The sequence below is a fragment of the Heptranchias perlo genome, unplaced genomic scaffold, assembly GCF_035084215.1.
Source record: "Heptranchias perlo isolate sHepPer1 unplaced genomic scaffold, sHepPer1.hap1 HAP1_SCAFFOLD_59, whole genome shotgun sequence".
In the NCBI taxonomy this organism is placed as follows: domain Eukaryota; kingdom Metazoa; phylum Chordata; class Chondrichthyes; order Hexanchiformes; family Hexanchidae; genus Heptranchias; species Heptranchias perlo.
In genome coordinates, this window is record NW_027139612.1 from 2,694,329 (window position 1) to 2,703,029 (window position 8,701).

The 8,701-nt window shown below is 46.3% G+C and overlaps 1 protein-coding gene across 1 annotated transcript in view; it reads left to right on the forward strand.

The window, feature by feature from the left end:
• LOC137316335 (NACHT, LRR and PYD domains-containing protein 3-like) overlaps window positions 1-8,701 on the forward strand; it is a 302,370-nt gene that overhangs the window by 121,175 nt on the left and 172,494 nt on the right. The gene's annotated exons all lie outside the window — the stretch shown is intronic.

The window sequence follows — 8,701 nt, forward strand, 5'->3', positions numbered from 1 at the left end:
TGGCCGCCTTGCCCCTCAGTTAAATGGCCACCTTGCCCCTCAGTTGCATGTCAGCCTTGTCCCTCAGTTAAATGGCAGCCTTGCCCCTCAGTTAAATGGCCGCCTTGCCCCTCAGTTAAATGGCCGCCTTGCCCCTCAGTTCAATGTCCGACTTGCCCTCAGTTAAATGGCCGCCTTGCCCCTCAGTTAAATGGCCGCCTTGCGCCTCAGTTCAATGTCAGCCTTGTCCCTCAGTTAAATGGCAGCCTTGCCCCTCAGTTAAATGGCCGCCTTGCCCCTCATTTAAATGGCCGCATTGCCCCTCAGTTAAATGGCCGCCTTCCCCCTCAGTTAAATGGCCGCCTTGCCCCTCAGTTAAATGGCCGCCTTGCACCTCAGTTAAATGTCCGCCTTGCCCCTCAGTTAAATGGCAGCCTTGCCCCTCAGTCAGATGTCCAGCTTGCCCCTCAGTTAAATGGCAGCCTTGCCCCTCAGTTAAATGGCAGCCTTGCCCCTCAGTAAGATGTCCAGCTTGCCCCTCAGTTGAATGGCAGCCTTGCCCCTCACAAAGATGTGCAGCTTGCCCCTCATTAAGATGACTGCCTTCGTGGTGTCCATTGTGTTGCAGGTTCATGACATTGAAGTTGTTGTTCATCGTTTTAAGGTTTCATGGTAACTATTGCAAAAGAGGAGGCCTTTTGGCCCACTGTGGCTGTGTCAGCTCTTTGAAAGGGCAGAGGAATTCTTCACATTTCCCCTTCTGCTCTTTCCCCACATACTTTATGGAGGCTTTGTAATCGTAGTTGTATTATGCAAATACATATGTATGTATATATGCAAATTTATGTTGTAGTCGTTGCTGTAATATATAAATACAAGTTGTTGTCGATAAATATTGTTTCTCAATCTTTTACTGCTTCGATTCTTCTCCTTTATAAACTGGGCTTTCTTTTTGTGTTAATGAATGTTGCTGAGAGATTGTCCCTGTAACTGAGTGAGGGATCATGCTGTGTGTTAGGTTTTTTAAAAAACGTTTTGCTTTGGCTGTTTTCAATGTCATGAATTTGTTTGAACTCGTTGGCTGATTGGAAAGAGCCACAAACTATAAGTTGACCACAAACTACAGGCTTTCTCTCCACAGGGCACTGACCGAGGCCTTTAACACAGGCTGCACCCAATGGGACTCACGTGAGTTTTGTCTGGGTCACTGTGGGATCATTGAGTGCACTGTGGTGTCACAGGTTGCTGTGGGTTCACTGGGACACTGCAGGTTCACTAGGATATTTTGGGATCACTGGGACACTGTGGGATCCGTGGGATCACTTTGAGAGAACTGGGGCACTTTGGGATCACTGAGACACTTTGGATCACTGCGGCAATATCACTGGGTGCACTGTCGGGTCACTGGGTCACGCTGCGATCACTGTGGGATCACTGGGTGCACTGTAGGATCACTGGGTCACGCTGCGATCACTGTGGGATCACTGGGTGCACTGTAGGATCACTGGGTCACGCTGCGATCACTGTGGGATCACTGGGTGCACTGTAGGATCACTGGGTCACGCTGCATTCACTGTGGGATCACTGGGTGCACTGTGGATCATTGGGACACTGTGCATGACTGAGGCAATATCATGAATGCACTGTGGTATCAATGGATCACTCTGCAATCACATTGGGATCACTGGGTGCACTTTAGATCACTGGGACACTGTGGATCAATGGGGCACTATCACTGGGTGCACTGTGGGATCACTTGGTCACTGTGGGAACACAGTGGGATATTTATTTACCCAGACGGGCGGAATGGCCTGTTTCTGTGACGTGCTGAATTCTATGTAATATTTATATAAAGATATATTGTATTGTCTTTTATATAAAAGAAGTAGCTGTCGTAAAACATACATATTAGTCCGGCCGAATGGACACTGCACTGTGCTGTACTGTGCATTCGATTTTAAATATATATAAATATAATATTTGATTATATATTGTATTATATTTTCTACTCCAGAAGTTGTTGTCAAATAAGAAATTCAGGGGAACTTCTTTACCCAGATGGGCTGAATGGCCTGTTTCTGTGTCGTGCTGTATTACATGCAAAATATATATAAAGATATGTACGGGGTTAAATTCGATAACCCCCGAATCCGGGTGCAGGGAGCGATGAACCCCCACGTGGTTAACCTGCACTCGGTCGTTGAGATGCGGACAGTCCGTGAGATTGGTGCTGCCTGGTGATTTACCTGATTCCTGCGACCAGGGTGGGCACGATATTGCGTGAGTGGTTAACACCTCTTAAAGGCAGGCTGTACCTCACAAAGTCAAACATTTGGTTCAGATACAAACCTCCGGGGTCATTTCTTCTCGTACAGTTTTGATTGGCAGTTTCTTTTCAATTAAACAGACCATTGTTTAAAATGACTGGCTCCCAGTCACTGTTTTGAAGCCATTTACCAGCCTGTCTTTTTCAAACTGGTGAGTCTGTTTGGAATCTCTGAGAATGTTCATCAAGTCGACAGCTTCCATAGTTTGTGAGAAAAAGACAACATAGAACCAGGATGTTCGAAAGTTCGGTCACAGTTTCGTATAGTATTTGTGAATTATTCATTATTTTCTTTTCCAATAAGGATCTAGTTGAGCTTTACAGTAAAACTGTTGTCTTACTGCTACTATTCTGTTTGTTCTCTTCCTGTTTCATCAATTTGTTTGGCAGTTAAAGTCTAAAACAAGGTCGAGTGTAGTGTGAATCTGTCACCCTCTGAAGAGCAGGCACTATTAGGCACTGGATAGAACGAGTGGGCTGAGATAATCTGAAGGGGTTTCACTGTTCATTACCTGGAGCCCTTCAAATGTTACATTGATATCAGGACAAGCGGAAACACTGAGACATTGGGAGTGAAGCCTCACCTAACAGAGGAGCTGATTCTTCAAGCTTAGAAATACAGCTGATTTTAAATCAGCAAAATTTAACTTTATTAAACTAGACAAAAAGGCAACTATCTCTGAACTGTCTCCACTATCTGAAAAACACGGACATTTTACTGATCGGGGAATAATGATCTCGTTCAAAAAGTACAAAATAAAAATCGGTTGCAATCGTTTTATAATAAAGACCTGATAGAATGCATTCCCCAACGAAACAAAAGCACCAAGCATCCCCAGGACATTGAGAGATAATGTGAGTGGGCAAAACTGTGGCAAATGGAATGCAATGTGGGGAAATGTGAGGTCATCCACTTCGGATCTAAGAAAGATAGATCAGAGAGTTTTCTAAATGGTGAGGAGCTCGGAACAGTGGGGAGCAGAGCGATTTCGGGGTCCAAGTACAGAAATCATTAAAAGCTAGTGGACAGTTTCAAAAATAATTAAAAAGGCTAATAGAATGTCGGCCTTTATTTCAAGAGGGCTGGAATATAAGAACATGAGAACATAAGAAATAGGAGCAGGAGTAGGCCAATCGGCCCCTCGAGCCTGCTCCGCCATTCAATAAGATCATGGCTGATCTGATCCTAACCTCAAATCTAAATTGATGTCCAACTTCCTGCCCGCTCCCCGTAACCCCTAGTTCCCTTTCCTTCTAGGAAACTTTCTATTTCAAATAATATAAAGGGGTGGAAGTTATGTTACAGAAGTACAGAACTCTGGTTAGAGCCCATCTGGATGACTGCATTCAGTTCTGGGCACTGACCCTCAGGAAGGATATATTAACCTTGGAGGGTTGCAGCTCAGATTCACCAGAATTATAGCCGGGCTAAAAAGTTTATATTATGAGGACAGGCTGCATCGACAAGGCTTGTATTCCCCTTAATATGGAAGAATAAGGGGTGATCTAATTGAAGTGTTTAAGATGATTGAAGGAGTTGATAGGGTGGATAGAGAGAAACTACTTCCTCTTATGGGGGAGTCCAGAACAAGGGAGCATAACCTTAAAATTAGAGTTGGGCCGTCCAGGGTTGATGTCAGGAAGCACTTCTTCACACTAAGGGTAGTGGAAATCTGGAACTCTCTCTCCCAAAAGTCTGTTGAGGCTGGAGGGTCAATATGAAATTTTAAAACGGAGATTGATAGATTTTTGTTAGGCAAGGTTATTAAGGATCAAGGAACCAAGGCGGGTAGATGGAATTAAGATACAGATCAGTCATGATCTAATTGAATGGCGGAACAGGCTCAAGGAATTGAATGGTCCACTCCTGTTCTTATATAACAGGCTCGTGGGGCTGAATGACCTCCTCCTGTTCGTGTGTAACAGGACCGAGGGGCTAAATGGCCTCGTCCTGTTCCAGTGTCATCGGCCTAAGGGACTGCATGACCTTCAGTTCCTGTATAACAGGCTCCAATGGCTGAAAAGCCTCATCCTGTTCCTATCCAATAGGCTCGAGGGGTTGAATGACCTCCTCCTGTTACTGTGTAACAGGTTGGAAGGGCTCAATGGCCTCCTCCTGCTCCTGTCCAATAGCCTTGAGGTGCTTTCCGCCATATTGACCAAGATGGCCGCCATACTTTCGGCAATAAATGGCCGCTGAACGCACGGCCGTTTTGTCCAAGATGGCCGCTGAACTTGCTGACATTTTGTCCTAGAGCGCCGTCATATTTTCCGCCACTCTGGGACCACTGTGGAGTGACTGGGTTTACTCTGGGATCCCCAGGTGCAATCTGGTATCACTATGGGGTGACTGGGTGCATTCTGGGATCACAGGGTGCTTTCTGGAATTACTCTGGGGAGACGAGGTGCACCCTACGATCCCTGAGTGCAATCTGAGATCTCTCTGGGGTGACTGGCTGCACTCTGGGATCCCTGTGTGCACTCTGGTTTAACTCTGGTGTCACAGGGATATTGTGTGGTCACTGTGGGCTCACTGGGGACACTCTGTGCGGTACTTGCCGCCACTTTGATTAAGCTGGCTGCCGTACTCGCCTCCATTTTGTCCAATATGGCCTCCACACATGCCGCCATTTTGTCCAAGATGGCAGCTCTACTTGCCGCCATTTTGTCCAACATGTCTGCCCACTTTCCGCCATTTTGTCCGAGATGGCCGCCGTACTTGCCGCCACGCTGGCACTGTGTAAATACTCTGGGAAAATATTGGGGTGACTGGGTCCACTCTCAGATCAGTGGGTGCACTCTGGGATCCCAGTGTGCACTCAGGAATCACTCTTGTCCATGATGGCTGCTGTAATTGTCGTCGCTTTGTCCAAGATGGCCGAAAATGGTTGAGGGAGGGGCAAGACTGGCAGCTCAATATTCCGGGGTACAGAAACTTCAGGCGAGACAGAGGGGGAGGTATAATAGGAGGGGGGGTCGCAATATTAATTAAAGAATCAATTACTGCCATAAGGAGGGATGATATATTAGCAGGTTCCTCTAATGAGGCCATATGGGTGGAGCTTAAAAACAAAAAGGGGGCAAGCACTTTGATGGGAGTGTACTATAGGCCCCCAAACAGTCAGGGGGAGATCGAGGAACAGATATGTAGGCAAATCTCAGAAAATTGTGCAAATAATAGGGTAATAATAGTGGTGACAGTGACCATAATTCGGTGAGATTTAAGGTGGTCATGGAAAAGGACAGGGAGGGGCCGGAAATAAAGGTTCTAAATTGGGGGAAGGCCGATTTTAATAGGATAAGGCAGGATCTGGCCAAAATGGACTGGGATCAGCTGCTTGTAGGAAAATCCGCATCGGAGCAATGGGAGTCTTTCAGAAGGGAGATTGAGACCATACAATGGCAACATGTTCCCGTAAAGGTCAAGGGTGGTTCCAAGAACTCCAGGGAAACTTGGATGTCAGGGGATATACGAGAATGGATTAGGAAAAAAATGAGGGCTTTTGGCAGATACAAAAGGCTAAAGACGGAGGAAGCCCGAGAGGAGTACAAAAAGTGCAGGGGGATACATAAAAAAGAAATTAGGAGATCAAGGAGGGGCCATGAAATAACACTGGCGAGCAAAATAAAGGAAAATCCTAAGATGTTTTATAAGTATATTAAGGGTAAGAGGATGACTAGGGAAAAAATAGGGCCCATTAGGGACAAAAATGGCAATCTGTGTGTGGAGCCGGCAGATGTAGGAGGGGTTCTAAATGAATTTTTTGCATCTGTTTTCACTATGGAGAAGGACGATGTAGACATAGAAATACGGCAGGGGGACTGTGATATACTCGAACATATTAACATCGAGCGGGAGGTGGTATTGGCGGTTTTAACAGGCCTAAAAATGGATAAATCCCCAGGCCCGGACGAAATGTATCCCAGGCTACTGGGTGAGGCAAAGGAGGAGATTGCGGGGGCTCTGACACATATATTCAGAACCTCTCTGGCCACAGGGGATGTGCCAGAGGACTGGAGAACTGCTAATGTAATACCATTATTCAAGAAGGGGAGTAGGGAAAAACCGGGGAACTACAGGCCAGTGAGCCTAACATCAGTGGTAGGAAAATTATTGGAAAAAATTCTGAAGGACAAAATTAGTCTCCACTTGGAGAAGCAAGGATTAATCAGGGATAGTCAACATGGCTTTGTCAAGGGAAGATCATGTCTGACTAATTTGATTGAATTTTTTGAGGGGGTGACTAGGCGTGTGGATGAGGGTAACGCAGTGGATGTGGTATACATGGATTTCAGTAAGGCCTTCGATAAAGTCCCCCACAGGAGACTGGTCAAGAAGGTACGAGCCCATGGAATCCAGGGTGCCTTGGCACTTTGGATACAAAACTGGCTTAGTGGCAGAAGGCAGAGGGTGATGGTCGAAGGTTGTTTTTGTGACTGGAAGCCTGTGGCCAGTGGGGTACCACAGGGATCGGTGCTGGGTCCCTTGCTGTTTGTGGTCTACATTAATGACTTGGATATGAATGTAAAAGGTATGATCAGTAAGTTCGCTGATGATACAAAGATTGGTAGGGTGGTAAATAGTGAGGAGGATAGCCTCAGTCTGCAGGACGATATAGATGGGTTGGTCAGATGGGCGGAACAGTGGCAAATGGAATTTAACCCGGAAAAGTGCGAGGTGATGCACTTTGGAGGGACTAACAAGGCAAGGGAATACACAATGAATGGGAGGACCCTAGGCAAGACAGAGGGTCAGAGGGATCTTGGTGTGCAAGTTCACAGATCCCTGAAGGCGGCGGAACAGGTAGATAAGGTGGTAAAGAAGGCATATGGGATACTTGCCTTTATTAGCCGAGGCATAGAATATAAGAGCAAGGAGGTTATGATGGAGCTGTATAAAACACTGGTTAGGCCACAGCTGGAGTACTGTGTGCAGTTCTGGTCGCCACACTACAGGAAGGATGTGATCGCTTTGGAGATTCACCAGGATGTTACCAGGGCTGGAGCGCTTCAGCTATGAAGAGAGACTGGGAAGATTGGGTTTGTTTTCCTTGGAGCAGAGGAGGCTGAGGGGGGACATGATTGAGGTGTAGAAAATTATGAGGGGCACAGATAGGATGGATACTAAGGAGCTTTTTCCCTTCGTTGAGGGTTCTATAACAAGGGGACATAGATTCAAGGTAAAAGGCGGGAGGTTTAGAGGGGATTTGAGAAAGAACTTTTTCACCCAGAGGGTGGTTGGAGTCTGGAACTCACTGCCTGAAAGGGTTGTGGAGGCAGAAACCCTCACAACATTCAAGAAGCATTTGGATGAGCACTTGAAATGCCATAGCATACAAGGCTACGGACCAAATGCTGGAATATGGGATGAGAGTAGACAGGGCTGATGGCCGGCGCGGACACGATGGGCCGAAGGGCCTCTATCCGTGCTGTATGACTCTATGACTCTAACTACTTGCCGCCATCTTGTCCAAGATGTTCACCGTACTTGCTGGCCCTCGTGTAAATACACATATACATCTCATATATAATATATATTATAAATACAAGTTGTTTTTGTTGTAGTAGTAGTTGTTGTGATGTTTGAAATACAAAGACAGCCACTTGGGATCTCTCTGGGGTGAGAGGATGCACTCCGGGGTCAATTTGGGGTCACTGGTGCATTCGGGGTCACTGTGGGATCACTGGGGAAACTTTGCACGGTACTTGCCGGCATTTGGTCCAAGATGGCCGCCATTTTGTCCAAGATGCCGCCATGCTGGCCGTGTGTAAATATATATGTACATGGAATATATATGTATTATAAATACAAATTGTTGTTGTTGCAGTAGTAGTAGTGGTGTTGGGCTAAATATAAAGACTGCCACTCTGGGATCGCTGGGTGCATTCAGGGATCACTCTGGGGTGACTGGGTGCACTCCGAGATCACTGGATGCACTCTGGGATTAATCTTTGTTGACTTGGTGCACCCTGGTTTCACTCGTTTCACTCAGGAATCACTCTGGTCTTCCTGGGTGCACTCTGGGGTCACTGTGTGATCACTGAGCAATCTGTGCGCAGTACTTGCCTCCGTTTTGTACAAGATGGCCACCGTACTTGTCGCCATTTTGTCCAAAATGCCGACATGCTGGCCGTTTGCAAATAGACATATACAGTATATATATGTATATATATATATTATAAATACGAGTTGTCGTTGTAGTAGTAGTAATTGTTGTGGTGGTGATCTAAATATAAAGATTGCCAATCTGCGATCACTCTGAGGTAACTGCGTGCAATATGGGATCCCTGCTGCACTCTGGGGTCACTGTTGTATCACTGGGGATACGCTGTGCGGTACTTTCCCGCCATTTCGTCCAAGATGGCTGCCATACTCGTGACATTTGTCCCAGATGG